Genomic DNA, 27581 nt, shown 5'->3' on the forward strand with positions numbered 1-27581 from the left:
AAGCTCTGTTGCAAAGACAAGACAGGACTGTGTTGCTTACATTTGTTTGTTTAAACTGTCAAGCTGGACCAGAGTCAATTTAGTGTGTGCACAGTGAAGATGCAAAGAGTTTTGCAGGTTACATTCTGAATTTCTGCTTCATGAAAAATAAATCCAGAACTGGTGAGAGGGTTTAAGTGGCTTAATTACCAAGTTGAACACTCGTATGATGATGCTTGTATTCAGAGAGGTCTGTTCACGGCAGGTCAAATAGACCCTTAGGCCACCGGCAAGGGTTCTAAATCTACGCCCGCTTGGTGTAAGAGATAAGTCAGAAGAGTGATCTCTGGGACTATTAGTGTAAATTATAAGTTATAAGTTAAATAATTTAAATGCCATGTGAAGACTGACAACAGCAAAGATTTATCACCTCAACAAATCCCTGCACTGTACTTGTATGTTAGAATTGGTCAATTTTCAACATCTCCCAAAACAACAGAAATGATTGTTTGAAATCACCTGCGACTGTTTTCCACAACCCAAACCTGAGTTGACGTGATTGTTCAATGGTTACAGTTTGGTTGGTTTAGGCACCATGAATAAAGAGTGGGGCTAAGGAAAAGATGATTACTACTGTCAAAATAGGCACATGCATTTAGTTGCATACAGAGCTTATGTCATGTAAATGTTGTGCCCTGTATTCATATGCCCTTGGTCATATCAAATCAAGACTAAAGGCTCACTAAGTAATATTAGGAAAAGGATAAAAAAAAAAGCACCACATACTTGTACGTCGATGCGTCTGTGACACGCAGCAATTCTCCGCCAAACAAAGACATTTCTGTTGGTTTGCTTTAAAAAAAAAAAAAAAAAAAGGGGAAAACATATTTTCTTAATACATATAGGATTCACAGGACAGTTGGTAAGACATCACGGTAGTTGACAGCTCGTTTCCTAGCAACACCAGCTCTCAAATGTCAGTCAAACACTGCCACGGGAAATGCCCACAAAGAGACTTGAGGCTTAGATGCTGTTTTGCAAAAACATGCCCACTACCGCTGCAGTATCAAAAACAGCGTGCCTATATTCTCACAAAAAAAACAAAGGAGTATTCATTTCAGCTTTACAATATGAAACAGATTTTTTTTTCTGTAATTGCAGTTTGATCAGCATTTCCACACTTTAAGAAACATCAGGCCTCGTTCTCTGTCAAAGGCTTGCTTCATGTGAGGTAGGTGGACAGTGGGTCAAGAGATGTGGTGTAATAAACAAGCACTCACTACCTTTGATGATATCCTGCTTATTATTCAGCTAGCTGTATATCTGCTAATTTTAATCATATGAGACTTGCAGTGGGAAAACATCCTTCCCGCCTTATAGAACAGCTCCACAGCCATCGATTCTGAGTGCTCTCTGTAAGTAATTACAATGCATTAGACACCTCTCAAGAGGTGCACAGCAACTCCAGTGAGAGCAGCTTAACCCTGCAGAAACACAACACTCCAAAGAACTCTGTCCCACCACTGAAAACAGGTGGGGATGTTACAAGAATAGTGAACTGATGCACAATGGAGAAGATCGATACGCACTATTTATCTGATTTTGTATTTATTTACGTCCCCTTGATGTATAATCTGTAAGATGATCATGTGTTAATTGAAGCCAAGTAACTCGTATTCCCACCACATCTTTGATCAAAAGAAGCTTTACTCACGAGTGATGTGAAAAATCCAGATGATAGAAGATCTGCAATTTCTGTCAAAGCCCCCATGTGGACCCAATTTTAACAGAGCAGTATACAGCCTTCCTAAAACTGAAACAAAGAGATGCATAACATAAATAAATTATACTTGATCAATCCGTGCCTGCCTCTGACATTGTGAGCATGAAGCATAAATATCTGTGCTGACTGGAGCTGACAGTGAGTTGAGCTCATGTTGAGAAGTCCAGCTGAAGTCATTTCAATGATAAAAGAAAAATAATAGAAATGACACGAATAGCTTGGATAAATATATATATAGTATACCTTTCTAGCAATATCACAGCTGTTCTCTTGATCGTAGATTCCCTTCAGGACCCAACATAAAATCTTCAGCCTTCTTTATCATCATAAGAACCTGATGATAAGAAATGATCAAAGTTTAAGATGCCTCTGCAGGTATAATCTATCTTTAAGTTAAAAAGTGTAAAAAAAAAACATTCTTGATCTGTTTCATGGGGACTGTGGGGGAATGGTTTCAGAAAAGTGGGTTCACATTTGATTGATATCAACCTCAAAACTGTCAACAAATTATGACCCAAATGTTGCTCAATCCTTATTGGTGGAACGCCTTCTTTACTGCTGAGCCCCACCTACTTTAAACCTTTAAATGGGGAAGAGAATCACACATTAATTCACATAACTTGAACTTTCCCTCTATCAGAAAACAACCAGCTTATGTGGAATTCCACTGATTGGCAATAAATCAATCAATCCATCTTTGTTTGTAAATCGCCCATTCATAATAAATATTATCTCAAGATATTTTACAAACAGAGCATGCCCTGACTGTACTCTTTGTTATATTATTTACAAAAAACTAACATTAACATAAGACCAGATTTAAGCTTCCTTTAACATGCAGAGCTCCTGAGCAGAACCAGACTCATGTGCGATGTTGGGCTTGGAAAGAGGGATTGAGTAAGATGCAGAAAAAGAGAGATAGATAGAGAAAAACAACAACAACAACAGCTCATACAGACTTGTGGTTTCATTATAAATAATACTGGTAAAAGTATTGGTATGTACTATTTGCTGAATCAGTGATGTAATGATAATAGACTGTTTATAATAGTAACAGGGTCAATATGTCTAATATTACCATGTATGGTTATGATTATGATGACAGTGGTAGTGATGATAATATGAACTATATCAGTTGTAGCAAAGTAAATTTAAAGTTGACATCAGCATTATAACAGTGATAGATAACAGTTTAGCAGCTAGAGTCTGTCAGGTCAATGCAGCAGGCCGTCGACAGCACCGATCCAGAGGAACCTACAAGACAAGGGAGCTCAGAGACTCCCAGGAAGATCTATGATTAGTAACTTTAATGGGATATGGAGATTTAAAGTTGGTGACATGCAGACCAATAAAGTTCTCCCGGCAGACTAGCAGCAAAATTGAGAGTTCAGGGTTTTTTTACATTTAAGCTTGAAATTGCACTGAATAAACCACAGATTCTAACATGTGAGAGATAACAGTATATACATGAGCAACTGCTGTGTACATGTGTATCTAAAGTTTAAAAAAAGTCTCCTGGAGGATCAATAAATAATGTCTTAATGACAAAGACAACAGAATACATCAAAAATACGTCTGACAACACTAACTTTGTGAATGCATATCATCTCATGATGAAGGGAGGGAGAGGCAAACCCGGTGCCAACCAGAAAGACAGGATCCGTCAGAGAAAGATCAAACACACTCACAAATGCAGTCAAAGAGAGTTTTTAACTCAAAACAGACTTCAGGATTAACTGTGATATTAAACATTTTAGCTTGAATGGCAAATGTTTGGGTTTGAACAAGAGTGGGCAGGACTGCAGTTACTTTAATTTTGCAGGAATGTGTTGTGTGAAAGATTTAAAAGAAACAGACCTCCATCTTGACAGTTTTCTTTAATTGTTGTGTAATTAAAAATAAAAAGAAGACAGGAAGATTAAAACATGTTAGTGTTGAATTGATTATAGCTAATGTCTTTCTGCAAACTCATTCACTTCACATGCAGGGAAATAAACCTCCTTTCACCCTGGACCACTACAATACTTCCAAGGTTGTTATTGATTAATTTCAGCTCTTCATCTAAATGGCATATACATCCAACATGACAAAGGCAGGTTGATTGCTGGTGCCAGCTGGCCTTGTAATCAAATAGCGCACTGCAGTCCCTGAAGGGCTGCACATGGTGTTGAAACAAATGAAGGAGTATATTTGTTGTTTTAACTGTCACTACAGTGCAAAACAACAACCACCTCAGGTTTCTCAGAGCTGAATCACAAATTAACTTCGACCAGTCTGTTTCCCAATGCAGCTTACTAATAACAAGCAGAGATGTGCATCATTAATTCATGAGTGGTGGGGGTGGCAGTTGAGATGTGTAGATGCCTCAGAGGAGGGTAATTAAACAGATAGAGCTGTTTCCATGCAGCAAAGCGTGCTTGCACTGCAGTGCCGCGGGAGACGAGATGTGTCTGTTGATGCTCATGAGAGTTTTTATAATTTAAAACACCCCTAAAACTTACATGTACTGTATGTTGATTCAATCTTGTCCAAGCTTCAAAGCACACATGAGCTGGTAAGTGTGTTTGGTGGTGGTGGGGGGTGTAACATGTCTTCCTCTTGGGTGTTTTGACAGGAAACATGCTCATAATTTTTCACATGATCTTCTTGGGGATCCTTTTTTTTTTTTACCATTCATTTACTAATGTATGTGTTTACATTTGAACCAAGATATTGGCTGGGGTGTAAAAGGACAGAGTACACTTTACTCTGCAGCTCCACCACACTGCACAAAATTTGCTTTGTGTTTCTTAGGATGCCTTATACTTTCAATTTGCCCCCAAATTTCAGTAGGTAATTTAGAAGGTAAACAAAACTCAGTGCATTTGAAGAACAATCCTGACCTATTGACAGAAATTGCAAAACATACAGTATGCACATCTTGAAACAATGTGGCCTATGATTCAAAACAAAAACATCAAAACAGAGAGTATTCTTAACATAACTATGACTGTGTAGATCTAATGCACTATGGCTTAGTGTGATCCATATTTGCATTTTCCTCCTCATCCTCTAGTCTCTGCTAAGAGCAAAGAGCAAAAGCAGAAGTCAGCTAATGCAATATAAAGAGAGAGGAAGCCAATCAGGTCTTGAGTCAGGGGATGGACAGGTGATAAAAAAACATGCTTGTGCCAGAAGATCGGCTTTGACCGCTATGTGAAACTAAAACTCAATGACGGCCATTTTTCAGTAACTTGCTTAACATTTATGCGGGAACAAACATTTCTAATTTAATTCACCAGACGCATAAAGCAAACTAAGATTAACTAACATCGTAATCTTTTGTTTGTAACCTAATGAATATTTTTGATGCCTCACAGCTCTTGTACAGAGTTTTTGGCTGGTTATTAAACAGACTGAAATGAATGTCTCTTAATGAAGTACAAAAGCACACAGGATCTTTAAAAGAGAGCAGGTTGAGATTTTTTTGTCACAAAACACTTCCTGTGTGTATTCAGGAAAGGATCAGCAAAGACATTAGGTGTACCGTTTTGTCCACAGGGGGCACTAAAATCAACATTAACCACATGCTCAACATGTTTGTTCACAATATTTCAAATAAAATTCCTCTGAGGAGCTTTTAACTGGTTTTGAAACAGACTTAAATTTATACTGATGCCTGTTTAACAAGACCATCAGCAACAAGATTGATTACTTCATGATGCCTGAGACCGCAGAGAGGGCGTTGGCGTTGGTGTCAGACCAGATGATCAACAGCACGCTGAATGAAAAGCCTTTTTTAACTTTTACCACGGCAGATGTTCTCAGTGAGTGACACATTTGACCATTCAGGATTAGAGTTTTGTCAGAAAATACCACCTGTTCATGGACACGGGACAAGATGCATCTGATGCATTACCTGCACTCTACTTTAAAAGGATTAAAAGGGACCAGCTCCCTTATACCAAGGATTGAAGAGCATCTGCCACCTCTATCTGGAGGACTTAATCAAATTTGTTCTGAACATTTCATTGCAGTGTATTATTTCTGTTGTATAAGATTTATATGTAAGCCTTTTAAATAGGAGTACTTATTAGTTGAAAGGATCCTTTTAACATATTTAAGGTATTCAAGTGTCTCTTCTTCCTCTTCTTGATATCGTATTACAGGGTCTCCTTTTTACAAGGCATCTTCCAAACACAATAACATTGATGAACTAAGAAAAATACACATTATTACAATATATGTCACCAGTTGATGTTTTCTGGAGTCATTCATGTGAACTGATACTTTTATCTTCATATATCTATAGCTGCAATTCTTGGCATTCAAAAGAAAAATGATTCTGCACATTCTTCACAGTCCATGATAAGAAAAGATGTGTTCACACATGATACCTGGGGACCTCTGGTAATTGGTGAACTACCCCTGACATCGGTGTTCGCTGTGGTGCATTCGCCCTGGATAAGTGAAGTCTGTAATTTTGTTGAATTTACTGACACTTCTGATTGAAAAAGTACAGAAGCTGCACGACATCCACCTTGTTAATGGTGGCAGCATCACACTCTACAGCTTACAGCCTGCTGAACATTCATATAAAGAAGACTTCTTCATTCAGTCTTTAGGACATACTGAATAAAGTTTCTAACTCTATATTATATAAAGTGTATAAGCTACCACGCAATAAAGCAGTTTGTATCAAGCCCAGCCCTCCGTCTTTCCCCCTCAATATTCAACAGTCAGAGATTTTGATTTGAACGTTTCTGCACAGATGATTTACTGGTGATAAGGCAACAATAAAGAAAACACTGTGCTTTTTAAAAATTCTGTACAAAAAGGCAACGAGGTGCAACTGTGTTTTGCAGGCAACATTGCCTTAATGTACACATTCTGTTAGCACAACAAAGGCTAACCTAAACCTGTTTGAAAGAAAGAAAATGTACCTTACTGTGTGCTGTGGAGTAGAGCTGAAGATATTTGTCCAAACCCGAACCCGACCCGACCCGGCCCGACGGTCGGATTTCGGTCAGAATTTCTATCATTTTACACAGGCTCGGGCCGGGCTCGTGCTTGCACGGTAAATCAGCGGTCAGGTGAATCTGGACTCCCCTCAGCAAGCAGTCGTGCGTCAACGGCACGAGCACTGGCTCGCGTGGAAAGTGATAATACAGGACCTCTAAAAGATCGGATCATACATCTGGCCAAAAGTTAACCAACTGAGAATGTTGCCACACTCTGACAGGGAGGCCGTACACGCCTATGCCCGCACTCTTCTGCAATCTATGCACGGTGCTGCAGGTGCACGACGAAATGTGGAGACTCGAGACCCAGAGCTCTCCAGAGACGAGCACACTCATCCCCGGCCAAAAGAGTGAATTTTGAGGAGTGGGAAAATGTACAGCGAGCTGACTGGGAAGACGACGAGGTAACTCGCTACATTTAAACGACTGCAGACTGCAGAAAGATGAAACCAATGTGCTTGGCTGGTTGAAGATCAACAGACCATCCTACCCAAAACTCGCAAAATTAGCCAGATCAGTAATGAATAATGTCGGAGCAGTCTGGCTGTAAACGGGTTCAGGCTTTAAAAAATTCTAGGTCATTCGGGTTTGGACGGGTTCGGGCAGAATTCTGTCGGGCTCGGGTCGGGTCTAACTGTTAAGGCCCGACTACAGCTCTAATGTGGAGCATTTCATCCAACTTAACATTTGTTACTTCTGGATCTTTAAATGGATTTTCGTTAGCTTTGATCAGGCTGTATTTGCATCCAAAAATGCTGTCACAGCCTTTGTTTACAATATCCAATGCAGCCTCCATCATTTTTACTGGAAAAAGAGCAGAAAAAGCTGCAGAGAGATCTTTAAAAAATAACATGCATAAAGGAAAACATTTTTCATGCATGGTGTCTGTGGAAGTTTACCAAAGGTGGACTTCTTGCTCTCTTCATGAATTTCCAGTGGGATGTACACTGTTGAGTTTAATTCTTCCCCAGAGACAAGGTGGATATCCTGCAATGTCTAAACATTTTTCAAGCAGAAATGTCAGTGAAGTAAATTACAGACTTCAATTACCTAGTACAAATGCGACACCGCAAACTCTGAAGTCAGGAGGTAATTCACAAATCACCAGAGGTCCCCAGGTGATATTAATCCCATACCAGCAGTGCTATGGTCGATTCTATTATATATTATAATATATACACATATATTAAATCATTTTTTTTCCCCAGATTAGCTACCTTACTTTTGACTTTGCTGTGACACTGGCTTTCCATTGGCTCCAACAAAATAGTACAGGAGAGGTCAGTGGAGGAATGCAGCACTGCCCTCTGCTCTCTTATAGGGAGTGATTTGCATAGAAAAAGAAGAAAACGGGAACATCCGCACAATTTAATATAGCCTTGTTCAATGACCTTACAATAAAGACCTTTAAAAAGGTTAAAATATTCAGCTTTTGTGAGACTGCACCAGAGACATGTTGATTTGACTCATTTGCAGTATGAGACTGTTTTATTGAACAAGTAAAGCAGCGTGTGGTACAAGGATTTTCTGTCATAACAGCTTTGTGTTAGCATGAAACACTGGCACAGTTTAAGTGTTACATTCTTTTACTAACTCTTGCAGCATACTTTACTTTGTACCCAGTTTGTCACTGTGTGATGAACAGCAATATATATATATTTATTTATTTCACAAAACCATGTCATTAGATAAAACATCAGTGTAGAAAATTACTGAAACAGCTCTTCAACATTTGAAGGTTTACCACTATTAATACACAAATTATTTATAGCCTGAGCTAATTTTCAAACCAAAGGAGCAAACACTGGATCTCAAAAACAGGGTGAAATGAGGTTTGGACATCCAAGAACTAATTTCAACCATTTCTCAGCCGTCTGAAAGACAGTACAGACTTCAACAGAAAACATTTTTGTCTTAGTGAATAGTTTATTTTAGGCATGAAAGATGGACAGACTATTTTTGTGGCTTTTCTCATAAGTCAACTAATAGTTTGCTAAAACTATTAGTTGACTTTCAATGTCTGTTCACTGATTAGCCTTTCTCTAGATCAGCCTTCAAAATAAATAAAACTCCATGAGGAATAGATTGTTTTTAGCAAAAAAACAGTCACTCAACATACGGAAGCGCATTGTATTCACCAAAGATAAAAAAAATGAGATCTATTGGCGCTGCTTTCGGATTCTAAGTGCTTTTATTTCCTACTCGGAATGTGACACTGGGAAATATTAATGTCTCTAAATGTGGATAGCATTTATATTAGTATGTTGGTTGTATTTTAAAAGCAATCACATGGTTTCTAAAATACACGGTTTTTAAAAAATTCCCTAAAATTATGAAAAAAAGTTTATTCTCAAACCAAGTGTTGTTGTATAATCAGAAGGACATGATTAAGTTTTGCAATGATTTTCAGGACACTGCACTGTTTAGGAGTGATGTCATTGTTTTTTTTAGTAGCGTATCTTTTCGTCAGTACACTTTGTAGATGGTCCCTGCCCACTCGCAGGCAGCGCATAGAGACCAATGTTATTAGCCCAACGCAAGAGACGGGCTATATTGATGAAAATTACATTTTAGCTCGTTGTCTGTCTAACGCTGATGGGAAAGAGATATACTTTGTGTTTTTACCACCTCGTAACTCGTTAACAAGTTATTGATCCGAGAAACTGTGAATATCTTTCTAACTTTAACCAACATGCTAATATGAATACCATCCACATTCAGAGACATTCATATTTCTCAGTGTCTCATCCCAAGTAGGAAACAAAAGCACATAGAATCCGAAAGCAGCGCCATAACTAACCACTGTGTCTTATCCTAGCGATGATTGTGATTTTGCAAACGTTTCTCATAATTATGAGATCAGGATCTCGTAATTACAAGATCAAGATCTTGTATTTATGAGATCTGGATCTCTTAATTACAAGATAGGATCTCATAATTACGAGATAATGGGTCTTATTTTTATTTTCTTTGAAGAATGCAATGCGCTTCCGTACTCAACAACAGATGTGCTTGAAGAAAATATAAATTTGGACCCTACAAAATCATTAGCAATTGAACTGCAGACAAATGCACAAACTGTTCCTGCAGCATGGTTAGTCACAGTGCATGAACAACCTGACTCCTGAACAGCATTATCAAACATCACAGACAGTACTTACTGCACTGATATTGAACAAATCTTCCAGCCTGAATTTATATTGTTAGGCTAGGCATACCTATATAGGAACCTCTTTAAAGTTCCCACCACAAAGCTGAAGTCTAAGGGTAAGCGAGCGTTTACTGTGCAGGCTCCTCGACTGTGGAATGACCTGCCTGAGGATCTCAGGCAAGCTGCATCAGTATCTTCTTTTAAATCACAGCTAAAAACACATTTTTATCTAAAGGCCTTCCTGTAATATTGTTTTATCTAAGATGCTACATTTATTTTTAATCAATTTTTATTCACTCATCGTTTTATTGTTTTACTGATTTTATTTGTTTTACTGATTTTATTTGTTTTACTGATTTTATTTGTTTTACTGATTTTAATTGTTTTATTGTTTTAATTGCTTTTAGTAGTTTCTCTTTTAGCTGTTCCTCTTAAATTGTCTTGCCAGCCCATATGTACCCTGTTCCATTTGAGGTAGATTTTGACAAAAATTATAAGTGTCACAACTGATTTTAAATTCTGGCCAAATTTCAGCCCGATTATGCATCCTTTGCCGTGCAGTGTACGGAGGGCAGGTGGGTCAATCACGGCCAAATCAGCTGCTTCTAACATTCAGATGAGATAAAACATTTTTGGTCAGTTGGATCCTCTCACACAATGAAAGCAGGACTAAGAGTAATTCCACAGCGTCAGGGCTTTTTTTCCTTATATCACCTGCACACATGGCAGGTAGACAGTGTCTAAAAGCACAATGGCTTTTAGACTGATAATATGCAATAATTACAGAGGACATCTGTTCTTTTAATCCTGTGTGTCTGTAATTTGTAAAGTAAAACATTTAAGGCAAAACACCTGCCATATTTTGGGACAAACAGAGGTCCCTTGATAATATTGAACCAGTCTGAATCAATATCTCAGTAATTTGAGGTGGACATTTTTTCTCAAGGAATAATGCTCTTTCTGCTCCTTTTCCCGGCAAAATGTGGGAGGCTGCTTGAACATTGTGAAATGACTGCATCTTTGAGCAAATTGAGCTGGATTTTTTCACTGCACAGTATGGAGACTCTATATACCGCTATGTCGATCAGTAAATAGAAATAACCTATGGATGGAAATGAGAAGGAAGGGTTTTTTTTCCATCACTCATGGGATATTATAAGGTTGGATATAACAAATGTTACAATGTTACAATGTTACAATGTCATTTAGCAGACGCTTTTATCCAAAGCAACGTACACACACAACACAAGCAAAATCTAGACAAGAGGAAACAAGATCAGTAAGATTAACAAAGTGCTTCAAGTCAATTTGGGTGCAGGTACTGCCAAGCAGTGTAAAGGCAATGCACAAAAGTAAGTAAGGATTTTTTTTTTTTTTTTTCAAAATAAGGAACATCTACAATGAAGCAACCAAACAATTTAAGACCTTCCATTATCATCACCAACAATTAACATCACCACAATAATGACCAAAGTACCAAGTGCTGGGTCACTCAAGATCTGAACACAGATTCCCAGAGTACATCAGGACAGTGCGAGTCAACTGTAGCTGGAAGACTTTATCTGCCACTGGGGACAACAGTGGAGAATAGTCTAGCTCAGTGCATAGTGCTTCCTAAAGAGCTGGGTCTTTAGCTGTCTTTAGAAAGTAGAGAGGGACTCTGCAGATCGAATGGAGTTGACCAATTAATTCCACCATTTAGGGGCAACAGAGGAGAAGAGTTGAGCTAGTGATTTTGATTTTGAGGCCTTGTGTGCTGGAAGCACTAGGCGCTTTTCAGAGGCTGAGCGTAGTGGGCGAGAAGGGCAGTAGACCTGGATGAGGGGTTCCAGGTAAACTGGAGCGGTTTTGGTTACTGCTTTGTAAGTCATGATTAGAGTTTTGTATCTGATGCGAGCTGCAACCGGAAGCCAGTGTAGCGAAATGAGCAGGGGAGTGACATGAGCTGTTTTAGGCTGGTTGAAGACCAGACGTGCTGCTGCGTTCTGGATCATTTGCAGAGGTTTAACTGTGAATGCAGGGAGGCCTGCCAGTAGAGAGTTGCAGTAGTCAATGCGTGACATTACAAGAGCTTGAACCAGGAGCTGTGTTGCATGTTCTGTCAGGTAGGGTCTGATCCTCTTGATGTTATAGAGGGAAAAAACGGCAGGACCGAGCAATCGAGGCAACATGAACCTTGAAGGTTAGCTGGTCATCGATCATGACACCCAGATTTCGGGCAGACTTAGTGGGCATGAGGGTTTGTGATCCAAACTGGATATTGATCTGTGGGTCTATAGTGGGACTGGCTGGAATGATAATAAGCTCAGTCTTGGACAGGTTGAGCTGTAGGTGACGTTCCCTCATTCATTTAGAAATGTCAGCAAGGCAGGATGAGATCCAAGCTGAGACAGTTGTGTCGTCAGGTGGAAAAGGCAGGATAAGCTGTGCATCATCTGCATAGCAGTGATAGGAAAAGCCATGGGAGCGGATCACTGCACCAAGTGATGTGGTGTATATTGAGAACAGGAGGGGACCAAGCCCTGACCCTTGTGGTACCCCTGTTGATAAGCCATGCATATTGGACACTTCTCCTCTCCATGATACTCCATGAGGTAGGACTTGAACCACTGGAGGGCAGACCCTGAGATACCAAGTGAGGAGAGTGTAGAGAGGAGGATTTGGTGGTTTACTGTGTCAAAAGCAGCAGACAGATCCAGCAGCACGAGAGCTGAGGACTGACCCGCTGCTTTAGCCATACGCAACGATTCTGTTACCGACCAAAGTGCAGTTTCAGTAGAGTGGCCCCGCCTAAAGCCAGACTGATACTGATCAAGTAGATCATGGCAAATGACAAATAACAACAAAATAAAACCTACAGTAAAAAGATTAGATAGTTCCATAACCCTACATGTCTGAAAAGACTGCTTAGCTATGATATAAGCAGCAGACTGTATGCTGAAGTGTGAGAAATTGCCCCTAGAGGCAAGGTCGATATCCTGCAGCGCCTTAATATTTTAAGTTGAATAAATTACAGACTTTGAGTGCAAATGTGACATAAAAACACTGACGTCAGGGGGTAATTTACCAATCACCAGAGATCCCCAGGTTGTACTAATCCTGTGAGAATAGTGCTTGAGAGAAGTACTAGTCAGATATATTTGTTGTGCCACGCTGTTTCTAAAGGGATTTTAAGGCAACTACATTTTAGAGCTTCTTTCGTTGCCGGCTTGAATAAAAAAAGAAAAGAAAGTAAAGTTTCTGAGTTTATTGATTTGCTTCTGTCACTTGGCTAAAGCCATGTCAAATAGTGAGCTATTGAAAGGGGCAAAAAAGAATCACCCCATCACTTCACTTCTCCAAATATTTTTCAGAGCCCCCGTCAGTCATGGGCCCTTAGAATCCTTCTAACTTCTCCCTCATACAGCGTCCCAGGCTGATGTAGCAATTGGTCTGGAAAAAAAACTTGCAGACTAATCCCACCACAGCAGACTGTAAATTTCTCACCTGGGTAACCGGCACAAAGTGTGTTCAAGGGGTGGTGACCACTCTAATCGCAGACACTGGAAAAGGTAATGTTGTGGAGAGCCAGTGGTCATGTGGGTCAAGAGTTCTGAGGCATTTAGTTTAAGAGTTCCATGCAAGCTAAAATATCTAGATACTTTTCTGTAGTTTCATTTGGAGCTGAAGTGTTGATAATAAGTAAAACGGAAAGATAATCGACCGGGTCAAACGGTGAGTACAGAACACATTTGGAGTCTGTGCTCTCCTGCAGATTGATTCCTGCTGAGGAAACCTGAAAAAAAGCATCAGACTGAGCCAGGAAGAAGCGTCATATTGATGAATTAGATGTGCCACCGAATATTATTTTTCTCTGATGTGTTTCAAAGCAATAGGTTCAGAGGCACTTTGTCATCGCTGTATTGCACCAAGAGAAACTCATTGAAAGATATATTTTCTCAGCGCCACTCTGAAATTGATGGAGAATAGAGTGAAGCAAGGTCCCAGTGTCCACTTGATACCTCTGTTCTGGGAGACAGAAATAATAACCATCGAGGAAAATTAATCCTATCCCGCTCGGCGAAGGTTTCAAGGTAACTTATTCAAAGTGGCCTATAAATGAAAGAGAAGATGTGTCTTCCACCATTTCTGCTTCTGTTACACAATTCAATAGATGATTAAAGTAGTAGTACTGCACATGTCCTTGGAGTCAATTCAGAATTAGTGGCTGTCGTATTGCGTATATAATGATTCTACAGACGGTTCATAGAGCATTGGATGTGTGGCGTTTATTCGTTTTCACCTACATGACAATATCTGTCTCTCTGCTCGTTAACCCAACACTTCCCGTCCGAACGTGTGTGTCCTTCAAAATAAGAGCACTGGTAATAATAACAGATTAAACCACAGTGGCTTCATATTTCTTTATATCTATCACTAAGAGGATGTAGGAGTGATTGTCATTAATACCAATAAATTACATAATAGCCTGTTTGGATGTTTCTGGGAAGTCATCTTTATGTTTCTGAGGATATCGACAGTGACAGTGCCAGAGCCAGAACACCTGTTCTTATTTGGTTTTATCTTTGATTGAGACCTTTTGTTTGCATGTAATACCAACACTGAACACCCGGTAGAGCCTTTGCTCGTGGTTGGCATGAAGCCAGCGCTCCAGGTGATTGGAGCCAGCTGTGTGTTGCGAAGCTAACAGCTTTTTGACTGTTGGCATGCTACTGAGAATAATTCAATGTTATCTGTGTTTTATTTTATTGGATTGAATTGGATGTTAGTTTCATGTTGTTAGGGTCCTGATTTGGATTGCATGTGAATATAAACATCACTGAATCCCAGACTGATTTAAACTGCATTGGACATTGTTGGCTCACCACCAATTGGAACAGATTCCCAGGTTTGAAAATGGTTGGTTTAATAAGCCAGCATAGACGGTTTTCTGATCTTCTACACTGTAGCTCAAGGTCTGGTTAAGTTTGTGGAACTAAAATATCTCATTTTAGGGAGGGTGATGATTGAAAGTAACCCCTGGACTGTTGGGACACCTTTGTCTCTGATGTCAAAGTCAGTTTGTACACACAACTATTAACCCGACTGCCTCCTAAATAGGTTTCGTGGCGGTATTTTAGAACAATATCTTGCTAAACGTAGGCATTTTCAGCCATCTCAACAAACAAACAACCAGTGCTGAAGTTTTGGTGAGGAGACCTAACAGAAGTAAGGGCTTGTTCTGAACAACTTCAGTTGCAGGTGTTTCTGAGGTATGAGCTGTGTGTATTTTTTTTTTTTATCAAAGTCTCTTGGCTTGGTGTCTAGAGCTGTAACCTGACCATCTGCTTTTTTTTAAGTCCATCTGTCTCTGACTATTAAATAAAAAACAGCAAGCCCAGATAGCAGAAAACCTCGGAAAAACATCTGAGGTGGATACTCTCCAGAGAGTAGAACAATATCCTCAGGCGCTGCATTTATGCTCAACGGTTCTGTATTAACTTTGTAGGGCTATCACCAATGTTCAGCTTCAGTGCATGAAGTAGTGTGCCCTTATGTACTGAAGCAAAATGTTAAGTTGTGTTTGTGGACAGTAAACCAATCCATGGATCCCATCAAAAGCAGTAAATATCTACCTTCTACTGAACCAAACTTTTTTCATGTGATTTAATGCCTCAAACTCTTTCACAGTGTTAACCAAATATTCAACTGTTTAGTGAAGAAACCTATTCAATTCTCATTCCAATATTAATGATCCATTAAGTTACATAACCATGACATGGCCTCTAATATCCCCCCAACTCAAGCATGGGAATTGAGGGGGAGCAAGATCATCATCTGGATTATCAAGTTGGTGACTCCCTTCACTGGTGTGGTCCCATTAGGCCTATAGCACCTCAGGGAGGCCTAACAGTTAGCTCCAGTGTCCCAAACCCAACCCCTTCCATGCCAGCTCTCACTGCCCATCATACCCCGACACCAAAATAGATCTGAGTCTGTGCAGAGATGTTAGAGAGAGGACAGGGAAGGCAGAGCTAGGGTGAAAAGCCTGTTTGGGCTAGAGCTCACCCCTGCCAGTTAGGCTGTACGCTCTACCTCCCCTACTGCCCCCATTTTCATGAGGGGAGAGAAGAGAGAAAACAAGTATGTAGAGAGATGTTAGAAAGAAGACAGGGCTGGTAGGTTATCAGACACTTTGTCTGGAAAACCTGCCCACACTTGTAGTGCTGTGCCATCACTGGAGAAAGGTGTTGTGAAATGATAATAAATTCAGTTGTAATGAAGGGGGAAACAGTATGTGTCATTAGCATGGAATTTATTTGTATGAATTTAAATTATCTTTGGCATCCCTGGTGCCTTTGAAAGAGAGTCGAGGGTAACTTATTTTGGTAGAATAGTGGGGTGTAGTGAAATGAGCACTGCCATTGAAATAGCTGGATATCCAAACACTACCAAAAGATATAACAGGGCTGACATTATTATGCAAATGGTTCATTTTTGGGTGTTTAGATGATCAGCTTAGAGGTTGTTGTGTCTGGGAATTAATAGTTGGAATGGCACAGACAGCGTAAGGAAGTCAATTCCCACTGATTAGTTGGAAACAGTCCACATTCTGCGAGTTTGCCTATCTTTCTATGTTCCTTTTTCCCCTATAAAATAAGTAACAGTGGAGCCGTTTTCTTGCAATAGTGCTACTTAAGCTCGGCAACCCCACTCCTGCATGTCTTAGCAGCCCCTTTAAGAGTCTCCTGTAGAGATATACTTATGTATAAGTTCCATTGATCTCCTCTGCTGAGGAGGTGGTTGCAGCGCTTGTCAGGCTGGAGAAAGGTTAAGAATGAGATTGAAAGTAATGTGACTACTGAAGTGATGACTCCACCCAAGAAACTTTCTCCTGGGACTCGAGTTCTTTTGAAAAAAGCACCCCATTTCCACCATGAGGACAGGGACTTTAATCTTTAATTTACCACCTGACGCTTCTCTGATGTAGAAGTACTTTTCGAAACTGTAGGAACTTTGTGCTGGAAAATGCAACACTGAATATTTCTTATTGATTGGTTTATTCATACAAGAGCAGACTAATCTTTGTAATCCTTACAGATATTTAGACCATAGTGGGAACACACAACAATGTGCTGATGGAGCCTCTTTCACCCTTAAAAAGAAGTTCCCTTTAACAAAGGAGTCGGGTACTCCAAATGAAAACTCAACTGCAGTCCAGGAAATAAGACAGCATTCTTTTTCAAGGTTATTTTTGGGCTTTATGCCTTTATTTAGAGATATGTTAGTGGATGGAGTAGGAAACTGTATGAGGTAAAGGTTGGTGGGTTGGATATTTAATTAAATTGATTTGGACTCTTTTTCTAAAAAATGTATTTTGTCTTTTTGCAACACTGAATAGACTTTAACTCTTTTTCTCAAACTCTGATTTTATTTTTGACATTGTCTTTTTTTCTAAAATTGGAGACTTAAGAAAATATCTTCCTCCTCTCATTTTTTTCACTCATACCTGACCCTAACGCTCTTCCGTAGACTCTCCATTACAACTGAGTGCAATCTTGATCCATCCAGTCCACACATCTTCTAATAGTGAACTGTGGAGAAGTACAGGACCATGGCTGAGATACACGCTCATAGCCCGGTCTGATTCCTCATGGAGGAGGTGTGATGAAGGGATGGCGCAGTGAGTACAACAAAGCCTGATTAGGTAGCATTGATGAGCATTTGATTTAAGTCTGGGCTTATTAGATGTCAAACACTAAAGGGCTGAATTGATTGTTGAGATGAGTTGAGTTAAACTGCTGTTGGATGAGCGTGACACCTGCTCTGTTGCTTTTCCCTTCAAACTGCCACAGATTATACCAGAAGTTTCTCTCTGATCAAAAAGAAACACAAAGTCTAGACCTGAACTAAAACCCAATCTCTTGTCAATGCTAGAATGAAAGTGATCAAGAGTGGGAGCTGTGTGACACATGTGCCTTCGGACTTTTAAGTCCTTGTTATCCATCAGAGCGCAGGGTCGTTGGTCAGTTCGTAGCTGTTCACAGAGCCGGCCTGTTCAAACACCAGATCATCTCCTGCAGGGTGAATCACAAACACACACTGAAGTCATCAGACGCCAGTGTAATGCAAATTTAAAGTGCATCGTACCGGCAATGTCATGGCAGCTCAACAGTGGATACAGAGAACAGAAGATGGCTCAGAAAGAGCATGTTTGATGACAGTTGTGGAGGAGTAAAGAGTGTGTGAGAGCGGGAGTGACAGAGGGAGAGAGACAGAGAGATACAGGAACTATGAAAGAGAATAAATGATGAACAGGTTCTGCCTTTTGCCTTTTTCATGCCACAGAAACAGTGTTTGTCTGCACTGACATGGTAATGAAATCATCACTTCTATAAACTGAAGTCATCAGTGACAATTAGTGCTGACAGATCTGCCACTTTAGGAGCATGAATTTACATCCTACGGTAAGTAGTGACATAGATAAATAATGTTACTACCTGTCAACAGTACATCAGGACCAGAAAATAAAAACATATTCTAACAGAGAGAGACTTGTCTTTAAAGCCTGGAATCCGCAGAGATAAGGGTCTACATGCATAGAAGCAGTTCTTTTCCAGTGTCTGTAGAATTTCATCACCGGAACACCTCATAATGAGGTACTGATTTAATGACCATATGACATGTCAAAGCTGAGCTGCTTGGTTTTTAGCTTCAAGGGTGGCATTATGTCACCCAACAGCAACTTAACAGCCTGGCAGGGAACATGACAAGACACATGAAAGCTGTAATTTATGATCATTCATTACTCACACTTATCCCAATCAGTATTGTCATTATCAATCATTATCATCACCACCAGATATGTAAAAAAAAAAAAAAAAGAAAAATTAAAACATTCAAATTCTGTTGTTTAAAAAAAGAACATGAACTATGCACAGTCCTGCTTTGTTATCTCAACCCGCTTAGGGGGTCAGGGAAAGAGGTGGGGAAGTAGAACAGAAATTAAAATCCATAGTGGCTAGTTCACTTCTTAACTGTAACTATCATCTCTTTGTAGATCCAACATAGAATTGAATATAATTTGTACTTGAGTCTGGAGTTTCAGCGTGTCCTGGTGTCCACTTAAATAATGTCTGAGTAATATTGACCAATCATGTTTCAGCAGGCTTCGTGTAAAGCAAAATCAGGCCAATGCACACCGCTGTCATGACTCCTATGACAGCAGGGAGAGGAGTGTCTGGGCTTCCCTGCTGATGCTGCTGTCCCCACGACCTTGACCCGGATATGCGGAAGAAGATGGATGGATGTAAGTGAAAGTTGCTCTGTCAAATTATTACTTGAGTTAAAGTACTGAAGTACTTGCTTTTAAAAATACTTAAGTATTCAAAGTACTTTTTAAAAAATCTCAAAACGTTGTATTTTCACAATACATAAATGCAGTCAAGAATACATAGGAGCACATACTGTTACTTAATGTTCATTTAGAAACCATTACTTGAAATCTCTAAAAACTATACCATGGAATAAAAACAGAAACTAAGTTACTCCAAACACCAAAAACTTTGTTTGAAATGTTCATCTGGAATGAAACAAACATTACGTAGCTCAACACACTTTCTCAGGTTGGACTGTGAATTTTTGTTTGTTTGGGCAGAGTGGGAAAAGAAGTGAACATTTCACACAATACGTATCATTCTTAATTTCAAAAAACTCTAACACAGGCTGAAGATATGGCCATGGGTGCTCAGATGGAGAAATATAGCCATCATTACCACCTTTAAATGAACTGCCTGATCTGAGTGAAATTTGCTCTGTGTTTGCTCCACATTCAACTGTGGAGAAACACAATATACACCCACCAAAGGCTAATGCTATATGGAGGTCAATTGCATGGTAAAGTTTGGGAAACCCGCTCTCAACCAGCTGTCCTTTTCTGAAACAGAACGAAAAAAGACAGAAATGAGAATATTGTATTTGGAAGTTTTAAGAAATGTTTGATAGACATAGAAGAACCAGAGAATTTTTTTTTTCCAGAGATGAATGTATCAGTTTTTGACAGTCTAAGCTTTATGTCACCTCACACTTCAGAAAACTATGACTGAGGACTTACTCAGTTGTCAGAGATCTTTTTTTGAGAAAATGTTTACATCAGAAAATGATCAATAATATAAGCTTCTCAGTCTTTTGTAAAAGCATTGCTATAATAACTTATTCAGTGTTCAATTTTGATACAGTGAATTCAAATAGAATCCCTAATATTTGTTTTGCTTTGTCTCTCTAATCATGTGAGGGGTAATTATTATGGAGAGCGCAGCAGGAATCTTTATTCCAATCATAAATCCTAATAACACCATCATCTTTCTAACAAAAGCATCTAATTTCCAGTCACGCTTTATGAATGTTTTCTCTCTCTGTTTTGTTTTTTGATCTAAACTCAGCGTGTCTCGATGCTAAACAAAAGCAAATTGCATTTCAAAACACGGCGCTTACTGACCATCTCTGCTTTGATGAAAGAGTCTGCAGGAACGTCTGCTTTAAATTGATCGGACAGTAAAATGTGTGGAGGGATAAACAGAAATTTATTGATTGCTTATGCACACTGCGATAATGAATATGCTATACATTCTCAGGAGGCTTGATCGTGGTTTGAAGTATGTTTTCAATGAAATAATTAGCCAAAGTGAGCTTGTTTTTTATACTATAACTCACTGGTTGGATAAAACAAGAAGAGACAATCAACAAAACAATCAAAGGCCAAATCCTCTGTCTGCTCTCAGCTGGTTTACGTCTCATCCATCCAATTATTTTCCCATATGAGGCACAATTCACATAGCTGGAAGATCGTCAACCCATGAAAGGAAACCAGTGTTTTCAAGCACTTTCTCACTTCTGAGGGACAGTTTCAGTTTTGTGCTTCCAAGCTCACATTTCACCTTTAATTTTTATTAACAAGCAGCTGCTAGGCTTCGAGTCAATTGCTTGCTTTCATTCTGGAAATGAAATGAGAAACGATATGATATGAAAGAGTCTGGAATCCGTTTCATGTTACGTGCACAGAGGATTGCTTCTTGCTGTGTGAAAACCTTCTGACTGCTTCTTAAAAAAAAAAAGTTCATGTTTTCACTCTATTTGAACTATCAAATCAATTTCTGTGTGATGACTCTCCAGCCTCACTGGCTTCTTGAACCCTGTCAGAACTCATCCATTTTCAAATGTGCTTTGTTATCAATGAAAAAACAAGAGTCTTCCTCCTAGTTATGGAAAAACTGACAATTGAAGCTATTTCGCCTTTTCCTATTGTATCGCGTTGTCTTTTTTTTCTACAGCTTCTTTCTGTTGTATAACTTTAAATATGTAATCCCTTCTTTTATCTGTTGATGGAATGAGTAGAAATATATCTGCTCAGATTTTGGTTGAGATTGTGGCTATCCACAGACTGGCTTACTTTGACGTGAGGTCACAGAGCTGAGGAAACCTTGTCTGAAAGTGCAGATGAAAAATTGTAATGCTTTTACAAAATTAAAATGCACTCTGATTGCCAATAGATTTGAGAAAATGTTTGCTCATTTGATGGAGGAATTGTGTAGAAATCTGATTCAGTCAATTGATTACAGTCGCTGTGTTCAGAGCAAAGTGGGCTTAACAGGCAATTCAGGTTCTTGATCATAGAAGCAGAGGCCATAACTCACTCTATGGTTATTTGTACAGACTCCAAACATATGTCCCCAAGCTGCATTGAGTTAGTAACACACCAACAGAGCTCCCTGTGGTGCAAAGAAATGAATCATTCATTCACCTAACATCTTATTTTAAATTGATGAATGTGAATGTTCAATTGAAAAACATACAGTAACCAATGAATAATTGAACAATCCTTGAGTCAATCATTAATAACTCCCAGAGAGGGAACACTATTTCTCTCAATACCCAAACAATACAGACCCACGCCATACATATAGTACACTCTGCATACAAAGAGTGAAAGCTTTCTGATATCAGCTTTACCTGCATGTGGTTATCAATGGTTACCAACCTGGGGCCTGAAATAAATCATGTGTTTGTTACATCAAGTAATGTTAAATATTTAGACTGTCCTCCATCCTTTAGTTGTTGTTTGAGAGTTTTTTAACATTTTTAAAATTAAATTCCTCCAAATGACAAAAGGCCCTTTTGTTGAAGTGATCTCAGCAGACATTTACAGTGGGTGTTATCTGATCATCAGTGTTCAGACCAATCAAATTCAAATAGAACATGGGCTGCATGGTGGTGCAGTGGGTAGCGCTGTTGCCTCACAGCAAGAAGGTTCCTGGATTGAACCCCCAGCCGGGCAGTTTCCTGTCTGTGTGACGTTTGCATGTTCTGCATGTGTTGGTTCTCTCCGGGAACTCCGGCTTCCTCCCACAGTCCAAAAGCATGCTTACCAGACTCTTTCACCTCTAAATTGCCTGTAGGTGTGTGCAGAGTGGGGCAGAGCAACAAAAAGCAGTCCTCCCTAGTTCTGACCTCACTCCAGGAACATTCAAAAGTAACTGGTTTGAGGTGAGAGTCTGAAAACAACAATATTAGGATTGAATTGAATCTCAATAGCAACCTGTTTACAGAAATGAACCTTGAATACCAGCATTCATTGTCTGAACTCAGTAACACTGAACTATCTCCTTTTTCGTTTTTTTTAAATATGTAACACGTTTTTTTGAAAAGCGCTTCAGGAATTGGTTGACTTCACTGACCTTGAAGGCTGAATGAGTAAAGTCTTGTCATGGAGCACAGAGAAGTTAAAGTTACAAATCTAAAATGATAATTCTGTGCCTTGTTTTCTGTTGCTACATGAGTTGTACTGACATTTTAATGGTCATAAGTTGTTTAAGTTGTGTTCCCCGCAGGGCAAAGTGTCCCTTTTAAAAATATTATTTATTCATAAAATACAATTTGTTCTATTTTTTCTGACATTTGAACATGGATTAGAGAGGATTCCAAACTGCAATTTCATGTCGCTCATGCATGATTGATATTTTCCTAGATAGAGGAAGCGGAAAGTCAATTACCTGAAGCTTCCTCTCTAAAGTTGCTTTTAAATCAAGGGTGACGCATTTCAGACCTCCATGGAAGCTTTTCCTGCACATCTTATTCACACTTAATATTTAGTGGTTAAAAATTGTAAAATTGTTTTCAAGGGAAGGTAAGAGGGACCTAAGATTCTCCTTGAGCTTCAGCACTTTCACAATTTATGCACTTTTTTGCGGCTGCTGCTCTCGTCTCTTTAAAAGACTGAGACCGTCCTCATTTCAGACCATTCCCATCTTAGAGTTATAGCTGGTCTTTTCAGTGGTTGTCTTTGTCTTTGTTACTTACCAAATTTCTATTCATATGCTTAATGTGAAAGCAAAGGCTGTTTCTGCATCAGCGAATTAGTGTCAGGTTGTTTAAGTCAGCATTTAGCTTCAGTGTCAGCAAGTTATTTAATTATGTCCCACCCACCAGTGTGTTAAACCACGCCGTGAGAAGTATAAAAACTTTGTAAGGGCGGACAGAAGGAGGCTCAGAAGAGTCTTTAGTCCATGGGTAAAGGTCACACCAGAGGAACATTAACTCATAAGTGAACATTTGCTGCTGATGCTGGAGGATGTATTTATAACTGAGAAAAGCCTTTAGGAAATACTTCAACAGTTAAAAACGTATTGTGTGTTTTCCTTCAGGGCATTGAGGAAATCACTGGGTGTCCTTTGAGAAGTCTTATATAGGGGTATAGTATTCTGTGAGCCTACAGACACAGAGAGGGACTGAGAATGAAAGCTGTAGAGAGAACAAAGGGGAAGTGTAAAGGTTTCCCAGCTTCAGTCAGCACGCTTCTCAGTATGAACTTTTACCTGAGTGTGCTGTTTGAGAAGGCACAAACAAAGCCATGGAGACAGATATGTCTTCTGTTCAAAGTTGTTTGTTATTGTTGAGAAAAAAAGAAAGAAAGGAGGAGGAAATGAGGATTGCTGTGTGGATGGAATTGTCTTCATTTTTTCACTTGTCTTTTTTATGACCCTAATTAGCCAATACAAAGATAGAAACTGTCCGCACATGAAAACACATCATTAAGATTTACAAAATGAGAATATGAAGAAAAATATCAAGGGCAAAACGGGAAATAAAATCAATAATAAAAAGAACAACAGTTATCGTGACAAAACAACAGTGTAAAACAAAAGTAACCCTGAAAATAAAAGGCTGAGAAGACCATTAAATTGATTTCAGTAGCTACGCATTAATGAACCTTTATTATAGAGCAATCTCACAAGGTACCCTTTAATCTACTTAGTCATTTAAACCTTTGACAAAGCATATAATGACTGTAATTCTCCTGTATAATATGTGTCACATGTGACACACTTTGACCAAAGACCCACAGCAGTACTCAAGGCCTCCCCTTTTGTTTGCCACTTATCATAACTTAAGGGGTCTACTCAGTGTAACCATCACTCCACCAGGTGTTTTTACTTCATTGTGTCCCACTGTTTTCTTTCAATGCAGCATTAAAACCTATTGAGGGAGAAAAGCTGTTAAAGAAGCGTGACTAGACTGGTTGGCTTCACTATGTGTAAGTGGTAGCTTACTTCTTTGAGCGCCATCTTCTGGGGAAAAGATGAGACCAAATCAAATCAACTGTATTTATACAGCACTTTACACACAACCAGGTTGATCCAAAGGGCTTTACAACAGACAATGAGGGAAAAAAAGAGATAATGAAATAAAAACAACACAAACAGAGGAGGAGAGAGGGAAAGAAGAGTGGTAAGAGAGCAATATAATTAAAAATGAAATTCCCAGTAACAATGACAACAGCAATGACAAGAATGGCAATTAACAGTGCAGTGAAGCACCTGAGCTAGTGTGGTTAGTGGCAGTTAAAAGCGAAAGAATAAAATATATATTTTTTGACCAATTTTAAAAGTCTCAACAGAGGGGGAGAACCAGATGGTGGGGGAAGAGAATTCCATAGTTTTGGGGCACAGATAGAGAAGACCCTGTCCCCATAGCTCTTTGTCATTGCTGTTCGATGGGAAGATCTGAGTGCTATGACAGAGTGATGTGGAGACAGGAGTTCTGAGATGTAAGAGGGGGGCAAACCATGGAGTGCTTTATAAACAAACAGAAGGATTTTTAAATGAATTCTGTAAGTGACCGGAAGCCATGGAGGGAGGCAAAAATGAGTGTTATGTGGTCTCTCTTTTTTGACCTTGTCGGAATCCTATACCTGCTGCATTTTGGACTATTTGAAGGCAGGATAATGAGGACTGAGTGATGCCAAATCACAAGGAGTTACAGTAATCGATGCGTGCTGATATGAAGGCGTGAATAACTTTTTCCAGGTCTGTAGTGCTTAAGATTGATTTGAGTATGGAGATGGTGCAGAGCTGCATGAGACCAGGACTGAGCCTGAAAACTTCTTCACCTGGGACACCTGGGAAGATGACAGACTATACCAACTCCAAAGACCAGGCTGAGGCACAGCAAACACAGAGGCTGCGAGCGAGACAAGAGCCGTGGCTGAATGTCCAGTGGGAAGAGGATCCAACTCTACAACATCTGGACAGTGGAGAGAAGGAGAGAGGTCCCAAGACATCTGATGTTCCACTACAAAGAGCCCTGAGGGAAAAGAGGAGACACGGAGGGACTAGAGGGTCAAATACATGGAAGGCGGTGAGGCAGGCATGCAGATGTGCTTGTGGCACATCAAACAAACAGAGAGGGCAAGAGATGCACAAAGTGACACAAAGGTGAAAATTTTACTCATTAGAAAAAACTTTTTTTCTTAATAGACTTAAGCCTCAACTTGGTCAGACTGTCTAAAATCAGAGAAATGATCAGGATCTGTTTTGCTCATAAAATAGAGAAAGTATTGTTACCCAATAACAATTTTTAACATATAGGCTACACTAAACTGCTAGTTTACGTATTTCTTGCTCACTGTCTGTCTTGTTAGCTTTCTAGCTTAACAGTTAGCTCCGTCTTGTTTACCTAGCTAGCTTATATTTTGTTCACATGAATTATCTTGGACAAAGTATTGTGTCTGTGCCCCTTAGAGAACACAGTCATCTCTTTATCTCCAGAAACTCTCTCTAGTATTGAGCTCTGTGTCTCTTCAGGAAACACTTGAGAGGGTTCAGCTATTACTTTTAAATTGACAATGATGTGTCGATGCTCTGCACCGTGGGGTGTCTTTGAGGATCCCGAGCTTCCCAGATTATGTCAGACTGTCTTTGTGAACATCTGCCATCGACTTGTATTATTAACAAACCGAGTTTAAAGCTTTTCTGCATGCTAAGAAAGGAATGGTAGAGACAGTTAACAAAGTCAAAGACAGCAATGAAACCAAAGCGATGAGACCAGTGTCAAAAACAGAGGGGGGCAGGATGTTGCTGCACTTTATCGTCGGCTGTTGAAGAATTACTACAGTAGCTTCAAAGACCTTCTCCCAGTGTGAACAGGATACAGCAGAGGATGACATCTTCCAGTTCTTTCTGATGTTTTTTTTTTTTCTTGTCTCATGTGCATCAAATGAAAGTTGCATTCATCTTCATCAAATAGACTCACCACACCTGCCACTCAAACTTCATGATAGACTCGGAGGGAAATGTCAGCTCTGGGAATTTTGTGTCTTAAATGGCTCAATAAAGCACCTCAGTACCCCAGTCTGTTCTTTTACGACGTGTTTTATGTGTGAAAATAAAGCCCACTGTATTTTATCATTGGTATGAAACACTTTCATGAATAAACCAATAAAGTTAGTGAACCATATCTCTTTCAGGTGTTATAGGGGTCCCTGAACTATACCTCTGAAAACCTACATAACTTTAAAATGAGACTTTTATCAAACCTTAAAATGTCTACTTTAAGGAGGCACAGGATAGCCTTGTGATAGTATGATGTACCATTTATCAGGATATTTCATGTTTCCTCATGTTACTAATGTTCTGTTCAATGAAGCAAAATATATTTTTTAATGAAAATTACATTAGTGGTTTTATTTAAAGGGTAAGAGATTTCTGGGTTTCAGTTTCAAGACCAGTTCCTATCTTCTAAAGAAAAGTCACGTCTCAGACTCTTAGTTCATGTTCTTGGCAGTATTTTACTGTCTAAGGCTTTTTGGACACAGCTCGCAGCTTCATAAGACCCTTCTTCTTGATACCTGTACTCCGTGGGCCTCATTCACCAACATTTTCCTCAGATTTTCTTTAAATTTGTTAGATATATAGGTATACTCACCTTTTCTGAACATATGAAGGCATGATACTGCAGGACAGTGTGCAAACAGAGAAATCAGACAGGGCTGAAAGTACAATGACGTGCAAATTGGATTATAAACCAACTGTGTTCTGGAATCCAAGTGAAAAGATACTCTGTGGTTTTGAAATGGAAGTAGTGCTGCAGGAAGTGAAACACAAATGGGCTGATTTATTTTGTTATATTGTGTAGCACCAGTAGTGAATATAACTTAATCAATGCAATGACATCAGTCGTTTACAGAAGGCTGTAATCAGAAATGCTGTGCTGTAATCAGAAAAGAACGCAATCCAGATTAAATGAAAATTAAAATAATGATCTAAAATGTAAGGGGAAAATAGCTTGAGACAGAAGAGAGTCCAACCATATCTTAACATTTTTATTCAGAATGAAACAGTTTGAAAATAATTAT

General features: G+C 39.3%; 1 long non-coding RNA gene across 2 annotated transcripts in view; it reads left to right on the forward strand.

Annotated features, from left to right (window-relative positions):
• The window catches only part of LOC117810020, a 97735-nt gene extending 71104 nt beyond the window's left edge, over positions 1–26631 (forward strand). Inside the window, exons 3-4 of one of the 2 annotated variants that reach the window (XR_004630666.1) lie at positions 19059–19202; positions 25255–26631. This is a non-coding gene — a long non-coding RNA (uncharacterized LOC117810020). The remainder of the gene's footprint in view (positions 1–19058; positions 19203–25254) is intronic. The other variant, XR_004630667.1, reaches the window with a different exon arrangement.
• The last annotated feature ends 950 nt before the right edge of the window (positions 26632–27581 follow it).

This window comes from Notolabrus celidotus, chromosome 3 (assembly GCF_009762535.1).
Source record: "Notolabrus celidotus isolate fNotCel1 chromosome 3, fNotCel1.pri, whole genome shotgun sequence".
In the NCBI taxonomy this organism is placed as follows: domain Eukaryota; kingdom Metazoa; phylum Chordata; class Actinopteri; order Labriformes; family Labridae; genus Notolabrus; species Notolabrus celidotus.